Consider the following 18,466-nt stretch of genomic DNA (forward strand, 5'->3'; position numbering starts at 1 on the left):
CACTGCAGTCATGCCACGAGCAAAGACAGTGAGCAGTAAGGTGGCATGTGACAAAACATAGCATTTGGAAGTGAAAGAAGGGATAGACTTGGCTGGCACCTTTAGAAAAAACCAGTCAGGAGAGTACCTCGCTGATAAACTGTTCTTGAATATATTGCCAGAAATGTAAACATAGCAGAGGATGAGCTGAACTCCCCATTTTTCACACAAAACCTCTTTCCACTTCTCAGCTATTAGGGTCACTAGAGAGATGGTGGAGGAGAGAGAGAAAGGCTCACATTAATTACAGATTGACTATGTCAGCTCCATTATAATATGAAAGAACAAAAGCCAATGCTGTGGGACAGGTAGGGAGAGCACATACAGAAAGTGGAAAGGTCCGAGAAGAGGCCTTGAAACCTCCACATCCCTTACTGCTCCCTTCACAAAATAGTAACCAAGGCGAAGCTCCAGTGAACTGGAGGCTGTAGCTGGGAATAAGAAATTAGGAAATAGCAGTCTCTCTTCTCTTATTCCTTATTGTGAACCATATAAAAGCAGAAGATAACCAGAAGGGGATCATTGAAAAGAACCATAGCTGCATTAAACTCACCCATACCATTTCAGGTCTGGCAAAGTATGCAACCTGGTATGGGTACAAGGGACCTATCAGTGGAAGGTATGTAAAGATCTTACAATAAAACATCTCCTTGTTCAATTCCCCAGCTGAAGAATTACCTACAATTTACAAATTAGTTCAGCCCATCTTTACAGATCAAGGAAGTTTTCCAGGAAAAAAAGGAAGTCACTGGATTATAGTTATTACAAAGCCAGAGGGGAAGATTACACAGTAAAGCAGTATACTTATATCTAAAGAACCATAGGGAAAAAAAAATACCCCTAAGCAGTCTAAACTGCATTGCAAATAAAACTTTATATTAAGAGATACATTTGCATACCAGGAAAATTAGATGTGAAACTTATAGTTACCACAGATAAAACCATTAAAAGTAAAAAGTGATCTATGGAAGACTTGATGGAGTGATGACTGAGAAAATACTTAGTAAGGACTTCAAAATAAGACCTAATAATAGAATTTGCATGTCCTGTTTCAAAATGAAACCCTATGGAAGTCATTTTCTCTTGATACATGCACATACTTCAGTCTAACAGTAAGGGGAGAAATGTGAACACATTAAGGATAGAATATACCATGTAAGTATCCCAGAAGGACTTAACTGAGTTTAATTTAGATTAATAGGATACTATCTAAATACTTCTTGCTTGTTAAGCACTTTTTATTAAGATATAACTACTGTCTCATACTTTTCCATCTTTCACACTGTAAAAGCATAGAGAGAATAACAATTTCAAAAGTAATGAAATTCCATTTTCAGAAACAACCAAGACATTCAAAGCTGGGTTTGTTTTTAAGAGTGTAGAAGTGGCATTTATCTCCTAATTTTAGCTCTTCAAAGGACAGTTTAATCTTGTCATTTAATCTAGCCTTAACTAGCTCTCTAGTTTTCCCCTGCCATCAGTGAAGAGCGATAAATACCTCCAACAAACTTCATCCATTGTAAAAGAGCAGACTAGAGTAGGTGGATTGTGTCACTCTCTGATCATGCTTATGAATGTCTCTTCATTAGCATTGAAGTCATGCAGATGATGATCTTAGACCAGACTTGAACCTTTACACAGCTGAAATGTTAGATGATCCTCAGCTCACAGCGTAGTTTTCAACATCTCCTCTACCATTTCAACACTATAGGTACATTTGGCTCCTAAGCACCTTTGGATGGGACATTAGTTATCTTAAACCATCTGGTTGGTTTAGATTATGTAATTTCTACTGTTTAGAAAAACTATTAAATGAGCATGAGGACTGGGACATGCTTGGGAAAGAAAACCGAGTCCTAACTTTCCATTGTTTTATGTTAAAAGAAAAATATTAGCTCACACTGTTTCAGCGATTATAGTGACCAGACATACATGATTATTACTCTACAGAAAAAGTACAACCTAATTCCTCTTCCCAGAGCCATGAGAAGGATTGATCTCTTCCCTTTGAAGACAATGAAAGCTACGCATAGGGGGACCTTAGTTTCAAATGCATATTTCATGAATATTTGAGAAATACCTACTATGAACTGGAGCAGGCAGGTGATGAAGGGCAGAAGGCCAAAGACAACTTTACAACAAAAGTACAGAGAGAAGTGTAAAGGAAGGATGATTGCTACTGGCAGAGAGAAATATTTGCATGTGCATATATCACTTCCATAACTGTTCTATCTGAATGTTTTTGCAAAATTAACAGGTATATCTGCATGGCAGTATACTGAGAAAAAGAACTGTTATTTGTATGGTGAAAACTGAGGTTCAGAGAGATTAAAGGCTTCAGTCAGAAAAACATTCATTAGAGTGCTAGACTATACTGTCAATGGGAACTGTAAGCTTAACACATGCTTGGAGCTTTGCTCGATCCAGACCATAATTCTCTTTTCAATTCTTCAAAGTAGCTACTAACCAAGATGGATATAAATTGCTATTTAATTGTGTATATTTTATAGCATTTCCATAGGACCTGATTTATTATGTATATAACCCTATTGATTGCGTCTTTATTTAACTCCATTAGAATGCTATTGAGAATGAATGAATTCAGAACCAGCTTATTCTTACATTTAAAATCCACACCAAAATAGAATATTTTTGATGCTTGTATAAATGTGAGAAAAAGATTTAAAAATACACTTTCTAATAGACCCATAGTTACCTGTTGTCACCCTGGACAGAAAAAGTAACAGAAGAAAAATGGTCATTGTGGTATTTCTGACACAGCAAAAAGTCAGGGACGCTTCATGAATGTCCTTTTCCAAATCCTCTGCTCCCAAGATATAACATAGAAACTTCTTTCAGATGATAGAAGTTTCCTATGCAGCTGGGATAATAACCTGTTTTTGTCACCTTGTCGAAAATATATCATGTTTATTTCTTCCATTTTTACCTACCTATAAGCAAAGCATCCACTAAAGTGTATAACAGGCGCTTAGTCCTGCTAGAGGAAAGCATGGTCGCAACTGCTTGCAACCACTGTGCCTCAATAGCTGGCTAGCAAGTTCCAGTCTTGCCAAGTCTTAAACATTTTCAGACGAGGATCCACACATCTGGATGACTAAATAATTTGAAACCTCAGGCTTTATGACTTTCACCTATTACTCATTTCTTTTCTTTCTATTTGTTCTGAGGTTGGGTTTTGGTTTGGGGTTTTTTTCCGAAGCAATGAAAATTCTCAAGGCAAAAGAGGATCTTCCTAAATAGTAGGCTAGCAGTAAGCATTTCATAAGAAATGACGGTTTATCTGGAATATGGAAATATGGGGTCAAATTCTTATTTCAAAAAGGGAAGTAGTGTCCATGAAGCCACTCATGAGCCCAATGTAATCAATGTGACCAGAATGAAACCTTCATTGTATTGTACAGTTCCAAATATCATGGCTCCTCTTTTTACATATATCTCCCTATGTTTAGGCATAGCCTTATTGCTTACTGTTAAGGGCTGCTTTCATCTGATGAGCTTTGGTGACCTCCTTCCAGGCCAAGAAATGTCAATGATTGCAGTAAACAGAAGATGATGAAAGCTCTTTGAATCTTTTGCAATCTTCAACATCAAAATACGTAATCACCATTTTTCCTAAGGCTTACTCTCCTGCTCAATACATTAATGGCATGTGCTTTAATCTTACCATTTTCAGTTTGTGACAGAGTTCAGCTAACCACAGTATCCTCATTTCAACACCACCCACCATTTCTATCCATTTTGTACTGTCAGAAGCACATCAAGCAACCTCTGAGTGTAATCACATCAAAATCGATTTTCATGGCTGAGAGAAAAATAATGGAAATTTCTCTAATGTAGAAAATGTATGTGTTCCTTTTGGTTAACCAAAATAGACTATATATCAGGACTGTCAAAATTAAGTTTTCTTGATTCAGTGCTCTTCCCCAGACTTGTGTACAAATTACAAGCCCTCACTACAGAATGTCTTTAACATAATCTCCTGTTGGACTGCCTCAAATGTGGTTCCCACAAAATGAACAGTCTACCCAAGTGATAGACTACAGATCATTCCCCAGATCAGATCCACAAGTAAATTACTCCAGGGGTTATAAACAGAATCCCTGAACCTATGCTGAAATGGGCAGCCAGGACTTTATACTTGCATGGAGCCTCATGACGTTACAGACTCCAGCACAAAGCCTGCTGCGGGGTATAGACGCCACACATGAAACCATGGATCGGCTCTGTGCCTGTATAACCCCTCAAGAAATGTGAGACTCTCTATGCAACATTGTACAAGCAAAGCTCAACAAAACTTTCAATAGGAATAATTTAACAAGGGTATGCTCTAAAGGAACAAGAGCCTCTTAAGTATAATCACTGTTTTTAATTATTTGGCAGCATTGTTTGAGAATCATGTTCAAGTGTTAGCTTGCAGTTCTGAATATGTTGATCATCTGTGACCACTCTAATCAGTTGTGCAATACTATGTTCCAGGGTTAGACTTGCTTACCTCCTTTAAACAGGTTTGAAATTTTGAAGTGAATGTACATGAGCTTACTTGTAGAGATTCTGGTGGGAGCCAGAAAGAGAGAAAAGGTTCAAATAGTTGATATTTCCTCCAGTTATCTTAGAATTAGGTGCCAGAGAAGAGATCAGCAGCAGTAATAGCTAGACACATGTATTTGGGATGCAGCAAAGGCACTTTCTGTGGAAATACACAGGAATCTTCTGAAGGTAATTACAGATGGCCATAAATATTTATTAAACTTTGAAAATGAATATGGTAGTACCCTCCATTCTTGAAACAGGATTAGTTCATTAATCTTAAAAAGTGGTTTTTCTGGTGCATATGGAAAAATAGGAGTGGCACGTTTTGATTTAGAAAGGCTTTTGTTGTTGCTTTGCTAAGGAGACACAGTCTAAATGAAACTATGATGTCACGGGTGAAAACTTGGGTTAGGGAACTTTATCCAGAAAGTAGTTATCAGATGAGGTTCTGCAACAGTCTGTTCTGGATTTTGTTCTATTCAGTCACTAACAATTCAGACAATGGAATAGAGAATATGCTTATTAAATTTGTAGCTGACACAAAGCTGGAGGGACCGCACACACATTAGGGACAGAATTAGAAACCAAGGTGGTTTTCAAAATTGAAGAAATAGACTGAAAAATATACGGTGCTATTTAGTAAGCGTGAAGTATTAATGACAGGTAGGAATGAGCAGCTGCATAATATAAGAATCAGAGCAGATGATCAGTTCAGGAACTATTCAAGAGGGCAGAGGGGGCTAGCAGCGGAACATGAGCAGCAATACCAAGCCAATATAAAAAAGCTTAATACCGTGTTAGGATGCATAAACAGAAATCTGACAGCAAGAGATGTGGAAAGGTCCTCCTTGCCTACTTAGTCCTAGTTAGGCTTAGTTAAAATAACGCATCCAGGTTTGGGTGCTGTGCTTCAGCAAGAAGTGAACCACTTGGAGAGACTTCCAGAGCAGAGGAACCAGAACGAGCAGAGCCCTAGAAAACACAATCTAACAGAAAAGATTGAAAGACTGAGTTATTAAACTTAAGAAAAACTGTCAGGAGACTTGACAAGGCTGTTGCACAGTGGAATGGAACAATAAATTCTCCATGAGATCTCACAGGCTAAGAAGAGATGATCTTAAATTACAGCACCAAAGACTCAAGTTACAATTTAGGAATGATTTTCTAAATATAAGGCAGTAAGGAGATGATTGAGCTTCCACTGTCAGGGATCTTTAAGAACAGGCTGAGCAAGAGTGGCACAGATTTAGCAGATCTCACCCGTAACCAAAAAGGTGGACTAGAGGAAGCTTTTTCCAACTCTATTTTTATATGAGCTGATGACTGTGCACTTAAGCGTCTGTGCACAGGCACTTGGACAGGTCTAACCAATTAACTTGGTCATGATGGTGTGCAGCATCTCTTAGTGACAGAAGCACCTGAAAAAAACATCAGGCAGTGTTGTCAGCTCCTGCAGTTTTACATTGGCTCAGCTCCTGAACTCATACGATGACAACAAAACCTTTCTTCTCACGGAGAGGGAAAAAAAGTAAATTTCTGATCTTGCCTTTGTGAAGAAGAACTTGAAAACCTGCCTCCAAATGGCTTAAAAATCAGATGACAAAGAAAAAAGGACAGTGTTTCTACACCATTAAATTCTCATGGTTTTGGGGGGGCCTGACTCATGGTTTTTCAATGGAGTTGGCATTAATGGTAATGGGCTAATTTGAATAGACAAATTTAGAAATTGATATTCCTGAACTTCCTATTATAGACAAGGCAATACTGCCTGAACAGCAGGTCTATTTCAGGAAATTAAAACCTCCCCATATCCTTTCAGATGACTTGATCGTTTCTACATTTCAGTCAATGTTACACAGGGGACATTGCACAATGCTTAACATGGTGGCAGAAAATTCACCTAGCATTGAATTGTAAAGGCACAGTGTATCTGCTGAAAGACTCTCCAGCTGGGAACAGACATAATGGGGGCACAAGGAATTCATTCTTGGGCAATCTCTGTTGGGAAGCTGTTGCCTCAAATTAACAGTACTTCTCCCATGAGGGGGTCTAGGTAGAAATTGCACGCAGAAGAGCAGCTCTCTTTTGCACCAAGCAAACCCAGACATCTGCATTCTCAGAAGACACACAAGTTAAAACATATTATAGATGTCAAATGTGAGATTTGTTTAACGGAGTTTCTGTCTGCAGAAACAAAGAGAGCACAGGACATTGTTTCAAAAAGAAAACCAACCAAACAACCTTCAGAATACTTTTCTCCTGAATAGTTGTGTTCTTTATTACAAACTTTATTTTCCCTCTTCCACTGTATGCCCCTGCTGAATATTCCTATTTCTCCTTTCCTGGAAATAGGCATTTTCTGTCATCCCCTCCCTCTTCCTTACAGAGAGGTGAGAAAAGCAGTGTCATGACAGATCACTTTCACAGGATGGAAAGGAAAATGGTAGAAAAAACTTTCCTGATTAAGTAGTCAATCTCTTGCAGCACTTCCTTCATTTAGACTGGAATAAATGCTGTGCATGTTTTACAAAGCTCTGGTTATATTATTGTCATGACTGGGGCATTTTAAAGCGCTATTCAGGCTCCAATGGACTCAATCAGCCTTTACCATTACCAAAGCCCTTCCGTGGGATCTCCTCTTTCCACTTTCACAAACTTCTATGAGGCTGACAACACAGACACAACATGAGACGTCTTAACTACTGCCAGCTTCTACCTCCTCAGACTTGGGGGTTTTTTGGTACCTGTATCTCTACATTTAAATGGTCTTCCTGTGTCATATATCTTCCCCAGGCATTGCTAATCAACTTGTCCTTTGGCTGCTTCTTTGCTAAGATGAATAAATGAGTACTGTAATTCTCTCTAAGTGGGCAGCATTTTTCACACTCTGAAGCATTTTCTGTAGCACTCTTTCTGAATACTCACCCAAATTTTATCATCCCTCTGAAAACCCAAACTTCTCAGAAGACTCCAGCTGAGACAGCCTTTCCATTTTGCTGCTCTTGCTCCAACTACTGTCAGTAAGGCCAGAAGCCACCAAAACCCCCCCGTCAAGCAATAGCTGTCCTGCTGCTTCCACTGCAATTTCTTGTTTCTTGAGCTCTTCAATTCACCAAAGAAGAGCAAGAGGTTCTCTGGAGCATTCAGGAATGCAAAGAAAGGGAGGGAGAGATGTTCTTCCCTTGATGGAGCCAAGAAGCCGTGTACACCCACACGGTCTCTTAGCTTAGTATCTTCTTAGAAACAGCTGTGATCTGAATCCCTGACAGAGAAGGTACAGCAGTGGGAGTTTGGGCTCCACGGCTGCAGGGGGAGGAATTCTTCCTGGAAATCCTCGGAGCACAGCGTTGGGCTCCCAGAGCTGGATTTAAGCCACTGAATGCAAATATGCCCTCAAGTTACATCTAAAAAGGAAGATCCTCCTTGCAAATGTTAAGCACAGTTATAATGATCCGTACATAAAGAGCAGAGACCACAGAGAAAAATCTATTATTGTTGCTGCAAAAAACTGTAGCAACTCATGAGAGTTTTACTTTTATTATTCATGTTGCTATTAGGAGTTGCATTATTACTAGATCCTAGCTGGCACAGATGGCTGCTGTGCTTTGAGGTCTGCTTTAGTCATGTTTTTAGCTGGTTTTTTCTGCAGATTTTATAGGGTTTGGGCTGATTTTAGTTTCCTTCATTTGCTTGATAATTGTTTTGTTTTTTGTTTTAGTTTTTACTTAATTAGCAGGAATATGTTCATGTTTATAGTGTGCTTTATTCACTCTTTTTGAACTTGTGGTAACCAGAATCAGTGATACAATTATACCTTCTGTTGTTTGTGTGGGACTGGCTCAGGCCAGATGCTTTGTTGGTGGCAGCAGCTTTTCTGGAAGGTCAGTATCAATTTGCTGACACTGCTGGACTGGTATTTCTCACCTGTTGATAAATTTCCACTTTGCAAAGCATCTTTCTCCACATTGCTTCTGTTTGCTGCTGGAGCGAGGGGGAGCCTCTCACCCAAATGTTTCCATTCCCCCAAGAGCCTCCATCAAATCTCTGCCTGAACACTGGTGAGAATTTCTGCTTCCTGGGCTCCTCCTCAGATATATGTATGCTCGTCTCAGCCATCATCTCCACTGCTGCTATGTTTTGCTTGCCTAACAGGTTATCTGCATGCAGTACCTTCTGTTGCCTTATGCCTTCCAGTTATTGCCTTCATAATAATGCCAAACAGTGGGATAGGGTTACTTGCACCTCTGTACCTGGTCAGCTCTTGTCGCAGGTGTGACTGAGCAGACCCTACTGATACATTTTTATGGTCTGTTAGGCAGAAATTCAGGCTCAGTCATAAATGGTTGCACCTGCCTGCACTACAGTTTACTTGGGCTACATCCTCACAGCACACTGATAAGAGATGTGGGTGGGAGTTTCAGCTTTCCTCTGAAATGGAGCACGTGAGCCAGGAGGTGAGGTGTTGCATGCTCCCATATGCCTCCTGGTCTGCAAGCTACGTACGTAGCCCTCGAAGTCAGACAAAAACTGACTTCTTCTAGACCTGAAATACGTTGTTCAGTCTCCATCATGCAAGGTGTCCATACACTTACATGCCATAATTTGGTCTTTGCTAATTTCCCAGTTCCTTGACTGGTTATAAGGATCCACAAAAAGCTTTAAGTACTGCCCATGGTTGCACCACCTCTTCTCTCTCTTCCTCTGAATGTCACCACACATTTGTGATATGTAAAGAAAAGTTTTAAAATATAAAGTTTGGGAGTGAAAGCTCCATCTTACTGAAAAATGAGGGCTTTTCAGGTGTCTGTGTTAAAATTTAGTCTTGAGAACCTGCGGGTCTCAGCTCTCCCACCACAGGAGGCAAGTAATTAATTACTGTTGTCTCAATGTCATAGGATAGTTTTCAGTGTTATGGCCAAAGGGAAAATATCTTGAATAGGATGCACTAACTTAGAGTAATTGGCTCCTAATCTTCTGCCATAGGATTTGAGTAACTGCCTTTAAAGTCCATGGCAATTGTTTGTACGCTATGGCAGGGGACCAGGTCCCTTGGCTTTTATCTGCTCTTCACATTAGCTTGACTGAAAGCCTATGAGCCAAAACTATAACCCCAGCTCCAGATGCCCCCATAATTTGGATCTGGCTAAGAATTTAGCAGCTCAGGCCCATCTCTAATTACAACAGACAAATTATTGGATAATTTCTTCTGCTTTATCTTTGCAATTCACTGGAGCAGTTAATTTCTCCAAAAGCAGGCACATCCTTTCTCATTAGAAATTCCTTTTGGGCCTTTTTAATGGGAGTTTCTTGTTATTGAACACACACACATGCACATGCACACACCCACTCACACTCGTACAAAAAGTTTTGCTGATGAGGGATTATATAACTGGTACCTAAGATAACATGAGATGTTTAACAGAAACTTGGCTTTAGCCACTAGATAATTTGCCACTTCATGGAAGCAATCTCAGCTGACTTCTCTTTTTTTCATAACTACAGCCAAAATCTGAAGAGTAGTAGTAGAAGAACTACATTAGTCCATATGCTTCCATAGGACAGAGCTGGTGGGCAGCAAGGAAGGACTGGTGGCAACTGATTTGAATATCCACATTGTGGTGTCATGGAACACAAATTTCTGGGTTCTATTTTTGAAGTTTCTGTTTCTTTCCTGACTGTGATGGAAGTGACGTATTCAGCAGTTGATAACTCTGATATTTGTATTACCTTTTCTTCCCCTTTTGGATCTCTTTTTGTTCAGTACAGGTGTGCCCCTATTCATTATTTCTAACACCCTAGCTGAAAGTGATTTCAGCCATCCCTAAGGGTGCTACAAACAGATGCTGAAGATGCAGAGAGACTGTAATCCATACAGACTAAACAGAAACAGGAGAAGTGTGTTTGTGCTAGAAGTGCCAGGCTGTGGCTCTGTGGTCACCCAGAGGCATGGTCAGATATAAAGCTCTGGATTCTTGCTTCTCTGCACTGCCCTCTTGCTCTCTTTCCTCCCATCCATACAAAAAAAGCTGGAGAAAAAGTACTCGTGTTTTCACAAAATATCCCAGAAAAAGAGACCTTAAATATCATTCTGCTTTGCTTTTTATTGATTGAGCATTACATTTTCCAGTTCAAAGTGAGGAACCCTAGGGGTTTACCCTGAGACTTCCAAGGGACTAAGAATGGCACCTATAAATTTTGAAGCTGTTGACTGTGATTTTTTTCAAGATTTCTGCTACTAAATCAACATTATTCATTAGGAAGTCCTGGCCTCCTGACTTAGCTGCAGAACTGCATGCCTCTCAGTTGCATAATATTTTGAAAATGCATGCTTCATTGAAGTGTCATTGATTTTCAACTAAAGTGAAAATGCCCTCATTTAATGCTTTCTTAAGAGAATTACAAAGGAGGCTGGAGAGGGTTTGGACAAAGTCATTATTAATTGTACATCACAAAATTGGGATTTATATATTTTTAATGCAGAAATTCTTTACAGCTCCTAAATCAAAACGCTGTTCTAAAATTATGTCTAGTTTTATAAATGGAAAGACCCTATTTTGCTCAAGACTTTTAAATTCCTTTGCTTTGTTCAACAAGCCCCTGTACTTGCTGTGAGGGGATTGCTGATTGCTTTGTCAGCAAGACCAATGATAGTCAATCTTTGATTTCTGATTCATTTGCTTCTTCCTTCCCTTTGATGAATAGAATAAACGTCTAGCTTTTTCCTCTCCTTTAAAAGAAATTTCTCGCGCCTCTCACTTCCTTAGTAGTGAGACCGTTTTATGTGAAACATTCTGCCTGTCTTTCGGACTATCTCTTCCTCTTCACTGAGCTCAGAGCTGGGTAAGTGCTTTACAGTCTTGTATCAGAGAAAATAAATTTTTCTCTCCTTCTGTTGTTGGCTCTGATGTTGGGGTGTCAGCTTTGCCTCTGGCCACGGTGCTCCCTGGCTTCCCTTCGGTTGTTTCCTCGGGCCTTTGTATTGGCATTGCTCTCCGAGGTGGCCAAATCTACCCCTGTTCTGGTAGGCAAGGGGTAAGAAGCTCAAGTTCTGAAACTGTTTGTACATAAAGGGTGCTGTGAGATTATGGAGGTAATCTTGAAGCAGAGCCTGGCAGTTACCTAATTTATAATTAGGCCCAGCTGACCATGGTGTTGGCACATAAGTAAGCTTCAGCTAGACCTACAGGATAAGGCCACAGCTTAGTTACAAGCATGGAGGAATACCTTAAGTGTAAACATCCCTCCAAACACTGTGAAAGTGGTGACAGTACCCTTGAGAGGGGCAGGTGATGAGCAAAGCAACAGCGGCAGCTGGCCATCAGGTAGGGTGGCAATTTGAACAAAGCTGACAAAGAACAGGATGTTTTCTACCTGATCCAATGACTGTCAGCAGGCAGAGAGCCTGGTCATGCCCCAGCTTGGCCCTGGGAGCACCGACTACGTGGGCCCAGTCTCCGCACTGCCCCCATGGCTTTCCTCCCAGGGCACGTCATGGCCATGAAGATAATCAAAGGGCTAGACAACCTGCCCTGTGAGGAAAGACTGAAGGAGTTAGGTCCTTTCTCACTGTAGAAGAGAAGGGTTAGGGGGGATCTCATCACAGTATTCAAGAACAGAGGCTCTTTTTTCACCAGAAGCCAGATGGAGCAGACAAGGGGTAATGAGTACAAAGTGCACCAGAGAGGTTTCATCTCAACATAAGAAAGAAATTTTTTACAGTAAGAACAAACATTCACTGGAACAACCTCCACAGAGTTTCTGGAGGTTTCAAGATGCAGTTGGACACAGTGCTAGATAAGATCACTTAGGCTCCCTTTCCCACAAAAGGGTGGACGAGATGATTTTTTAAGATCCATTCCAACTTGGGGTATTCTATGATCCCATGGATCTCATGGGGAGCAGAGAGGTTGCCTAAGACATCGATTGCATGTATCTGTCATTGAAGTGTTTTGGTGTCTGAGTCCATGTAGTCTCTCTCCACACTGTCATTTGGTCTTAAACTGTGACCCAGCCTCCTGAGTTTATATCTTATTAACATTTCAGAAAGTCCCAGCCACACCATCACACTCAGTGCCACACAAGCACATGGCAAAAGACAGTTCCTCTCTGCCTGAGTATGATTTAAAACAAAACAAAGCAGATACCAAATGGGAGAAATGCACCACTAGCATCCCTGTTAAAAGGTGGAGAAGGGGGGCTCTGTGCAGTGGCCAAATTTACTAAACGTTGGGCAGCACGTCTGAGAAAAAGAGAGTTAAAGCTCAGCGATGGGATCACAACCAACTTGCCATGTTACAATTACTAGAGCTTGTAATATTTGGCTAAAATATGTTAAAAGCAGAGTTCACCTGATCTGTACAAGAATTATACTATACTTAATATGAATTATCAAATGCTAATGTTTTAGCTAATAAAAAAATCTTTGACCTGTAAAGGCTTGACCACCGTGGTTAATCACTTTGCAAATGCACATGTGCTTCCTCTGAAACACTGAGTACAGCTATGTGCCACCCACCTCAGTAGCTACTGATCTCAGTAGCTCACACAGCTCATTCCAGTGGGAACACCTTGCTAGATTTGGGTTTGCACCATCTCTGGACAATTGAGAAATTTGAAGGCCTCCTTTTTGTCATGCACCTCGCTGGACAATGAAAATAGCAAGCTTTAGACACAATTCTTGCACCAGAATTCATTAACTGTCCTCCTGAAAAACCTCTTTATTTCATTGGATCTATAGAAATGTGAAGGAATATGTACTCAGAGGTCTGCAGGTGAGGCTGAGGTTGCAGGTATATCATAACCGTAGTATGTATGAGCTTTATAAAAACCTCCGCAGTGTGAGAAAGAAAAATCAAAATATTGATTGCAAAGTTTGATCAGTTGCTCTTTTCAGAAGAAATTTCAATCTGATTTGTCATGTTATTGATTTTTTCCTTGCTTTTTGAGTAATTATTTTCAGTTATTCTTAGCTGATTGCCTCACTTTGAACTAGTATCAGATATCAGATTTAGAGGGTTTTATTTAAATGTGAGAAAATATTCCCTTTAAGAAAGATTATAAAGTCAGATCTGAAAGAGAAAGCTGACATGTGTCCTTCTGGGAACCAAAAAAAACCAGAACCACTTTCTACTTCCTAATATAGCAAGTAACACCATTCAACCATGTGAGAAAAGTAGATGTTTTATTATGTTCAAACGTGTGAGATAATGTATCAAATCTGTAATTCGTCACATGCTTTACAGTGCTATTTACCTAGATATCATTTCAAATGTAGCCAGAACATTTGTAAATATGTAATGATATATCGTTATTGCAATAGGTATTCTTCTGCATGAGTCAGCAGAATATTGAGTAGTGTATTCAAAGTTTGCAGCTATATCAGTAATGGTTGGTAAATCTGGACAGGTGACATACTGCAATAAGATAATTTTCTCTCCTTACTACTTTCATAGCCTGTTTCTAATTTTTTATTTTTTCTTTGAAAAGAATGCATAGATAAGCTTAAATGCCTCCTGATCATTGCTCTGTTAAGAACGACTTGATCTAAAATCTGTGGAGATCATCAAAAGATGATTGACATTTGATCAAGTTCTCCAAATACAGGTGATTATGAATCAAGTAAAAATACTGTAGGCATGAAAGTCCATTTGAATATGGTTCTTCTCTACCTCCTCCCTCCTGTAATACTTTAATACATTTTCTGCCTTTGGCAAAAACAATAATATCTCAGCCATGGCTTTCTGTAACGTTAATGTACATCCAGAACTTGTTGAGTTATCTTAACATGCAAATCTTCTCAAAGTTTGCCGCAAAATATAAACACAAGAAAACATGGAATAACATAGTCAGCTGCTTGTCAGACAGCCTGTGTTGCAGGTACATCAGAGTTTATTTCAGAAAGCACTCTAATTGATTTTTTCCATATCACACAACCTTTTTCTTGAAAGAAGATCATCAGATAGAACACATGCATAGGCCTCCTCTTAAGAAAATTGTTGTGTGTTACATTTTATGGAATATCTAAGACCATGAAATAAAGTATCATAGTTTCAAGGCCTCTGGAGTGGCACGGGGAGGAAATACACTCGTAAAAGTAGTTATATATTCATATGCAGTAGTTAAAAAAAAAAAAAAAAGAAATGAAAACTCAGTTGCTAAGCAAAGAGTTTTTTGATTGTTAGAAATGTCCTCTTGCAAATACTTCCAAATAGTCATACTTTGTCTGTTTAAGATTTTAGACATTTTTTACATTAATATGAAATTTGAAAACTTCAAAGCAGAGATTTTCTGGATTTCTAATAATGGAATCAGGGAATCACATAAGAACAGAGGTTGGAAGGGGCCTCAGTAGGCCATATAACCCCAACACCTGCTCATAGCAGGTCCAGCTATATGTAGTTTTTCATGCCCATGTCTGGCTGAGCCTTTAACATCAAGGATGTAGAGTCCTCAGCCTCTCTGGGCACATTCTCCAGTAGCTGATGACTCTCATTTCATAAGAAATAAAATAAATAAAATATAATCTTTACTATAAAGATTTTAATAGGAAATATTTATATTTAATTGCAATTTACCTTGTTGGAGCTTATGTCTATTGCCTCTTGTGCCATAGCAAACCTACAAGAAAAGCCTGGCTTCATCTTCTCTACACCTTCCATACAGGTGGCTGAAGACAGCAATAAGGTCTCCCCTTCACCTTCTCTTCTTAAGGCTGAACAGACTAAGTTCCCAATGTGTGCATCAAAAAAACTCAACTCCCTGAATAATTTGACTTTAGAATTCTTCAGGGTTATGAGGACAAAATATGATAAAGTGCCATTTCAGGATGGCATAACTGGGATTTCTTAAATGATGTTACAGAAACTGATAAACATGACTGTGTTAGGAGACTTAGGAAAAAATCTTAGATTATGCTCTTCTGATTAATTACAGAACTGGGAAAAATAGCAGTTTAAAAAAGATTTAAGATATTTGCTTGCACAAGCATTACTCAGAGCCAGCTTTATTTTTTAAGGACGCAATTTTTCTGTCAGTCTATAATGTGGTACTGTGACTGGGTAATATATCTTCAGGCTTTACAGACTCCTGGCACAACATACTCTTTAAGACAGTAGATCTTAATAGATCCTTCTGCATTAATCCTGACTAATGAGCAGATGAATAGTTAATTAAAACTGGTCCACACAGGCTCTGACACAGTAGACCATTGCAGCTTCACTGTGGTTCTTGCTTTCTAAAAGATGAACAGAACGTAACTTGCATTTTTTCCATCAGATCATAATGGCTCAGAAAGCTCCATTACAGTTTACCAGATCACTGATCTATGAACTAAACAGTATTTAAATATTTCTTGATTTGATTTACTATGGTATATGATCTCCTGTGCCTTCACTGAATCCATATAGTAAAAGAGCCATTATGTCATTTCTTTAGTCACTGATCTAGCAGATCATTAAGAAGTTTTTCATTCTGTAGGCATTAGGCTTTAAGGGCTTGATTTTTTCTAGTGTTCTGACTGCTGGTGCTCTGCACGAGGGGAAGCCCTTTGACGTGGGCAGTTCTTCAAGTGCAATATATACATCATGAAACCATAGGCGGCAGCCCATATCAAGTTAAAATTATGTCTTTTCTGTCTAAATAGAATCCTGTTTTTATCTCCTGAATTATACATTCACCAGCTTCTGATGACACCACACATTTAAAAAGTGCTGGCAGGTGGCAGGATGTGAAATAACTGAGTTTTGAGTCATACCAGAAAAGAATATAGTCCTCCACTCCTTATTGAACTCTCACTGAGGTTCACTTGTGGGTAAACCTCCTGCCAATGACCCATGGAAAACAAGGAGAGAACTCTAAATGGCAAGGATAGCGTGACTGGTCTCAAACATCTACAGAATTCAGATTCAAGCAAATCAAGATCTCAGTAATTGTAAGATCAATTTTTGGTAACTTAGTATTTAAGACGTTTAGTCCTCAGTAGCAAAGGAATGGTCAAGTCTTCACAGAGGAATAGGCCAGACTTTTTTTTCCTTTAGAGAAATCCACTGTGTTCCAGGAATAAATGGTGCTCTGATCAGCAATGATTCCATCTTCCTTCATTTAGCCAAAAGCACATTGTCCTTTCTCCAGTTATGCAATTTTAGACTACTTTAAAAGACTATATATTTTACAAAAGGACTTTCTCTAACTTTTCAAATCTCTGTGCCTAAATGCTGCACAAAACCAATACATTTAAGTGTGGATCATTATTTTTCCATTATTGATATTGTATTACAAAAAAATCATCAAGCCAGTATCCTTGGAACAAAGGTCAAGCCAGTCACATAGGATCAGATCATTTGCCATGAAAATGCAAGGTGCCATTTGCCATTTGCCAAAATTAATGTTCAATTCCAACATTCACATCTTCCAACAAAAGTTCAGCAAAACATTTTACCTTCCAAATTTTGTCTGCGTAAAAAACAAATACCAGGTGCTCAAAGTAAACTGCGAGAAATCACAGGGAGGGTAGCTGAGGAAAAACATGCCCGTGCTAGAAAACTCTTTACATAAAACATTGCTTAGATCAAGTATGTGCCTTAAGTGCCAAAATTTACTTCCCTTTTGGTTTAAAAATATATTCTATCTAATAGAATGGTATTTTGTGGAATATCTTTCTCTAGTTTGGATGCTTCTCAGTGGAATCAAATGCACTAGTTAGATTAGGTGAGAGTTTCTTGAGAGATACTTGTGCAATTGTAAAAAATAACATTGTAGAGAGAATTAGCAAACCAGTAGAAATTAGGAAGAAATGAGTCATGGTCATTAACTTTCTTCAGGACTCTCATGTGTCAGAACCTAAATGTTACTCCTTGATAGATTTAGCTAAGGTATAATATTCTACCTACAGCTAATAGTAACAAATGCTCTATTAGTAAAGCAGAACATTTAGAAATATGATAAAGTTAATGCTCGAGAGAGCTGAATGACTGCTAGGATTGATTGTTGTACTACTTTGATGTCCAAGTTTAAGGCTACCTACACAGTTATATTCTGCTTTATTTTGCAACTCATTAAAGAAGAAAAAGAGTGTCCCACCAGCAAGAGGTATTGTCTTCCTTCCAGTAATAAAAAAATGCTACACTGGAAAGCTACAGGGACACCGGCCAAAGAGCAATAAAGAGTGATCAGGAGAACTTCTGAAACATTAATGATGTCCTTCTGCCAAAGCTTGTAAAAATGTGCTAAAACTTTGAGTCTCCATGAATATGGCAGCTTGAGATTTACCTCATCTCATCAACTCCCTGGGCTAAGTTTTCACTTACCCAATATTTTTCCCAGACGGGATCTCAGTAGGGTTATGAGAGATAAGAGGGAAAGACATACATTCCTTAGCCAAGAGATAATTAAAAAGAGTCATCAAGGCCAGACCTCTGACTGGGCTGTGAAATCTACTGCCAGATGTTGCAGATACATCTGTCTAAGTACTAACAGGATCCTTCTCATCACAATATCTAAGCATTTTACAAATAATAATGGGTTTTCTTTCTGGGAAAGGAATATTTTTTCATACTAATACAGTGCCAAACAGAGCTGGACAAATAACAGTAACAAAGTCGGTATTTTCTGAGTTTTGTGGTTTGGTTTCTAACTTCTTCTGTCTGATTTATTTGTACATAGGGGAAAAAAGCACCTTAAACTCTCCAAAGCTTGAAAATCTATAGGCATGGGCTTGCTTCCACATAGAAGACTCTTTCCTCCATAGTTCTGTACCTATTGAACAACAGAGCATTGACAAATGGTGAACCATTTATTGATCATTCACTTAACTATATTTTTAGATTTACAGGTCTTTGATAGTGTAATGGTAGTAACTTTGGCCTAAAGATTGAAAAAC

The sequence above is a fragment of the Egretta garzetta genome, unplaced genomic scaffold, assembly GCF_000687185.1.
Source record: "Egretta garzetta isolate BGI_Z169 unplaced genomic scaffold, ASM68718v1 scaffold151, whole genome shotgun sequence".
Lineage (NCBI taxonomy): Eukaryota > Metazoa > Chordata > Aves > Pelecaniformes > Ardeidae > Egretta > Egretta garzetta.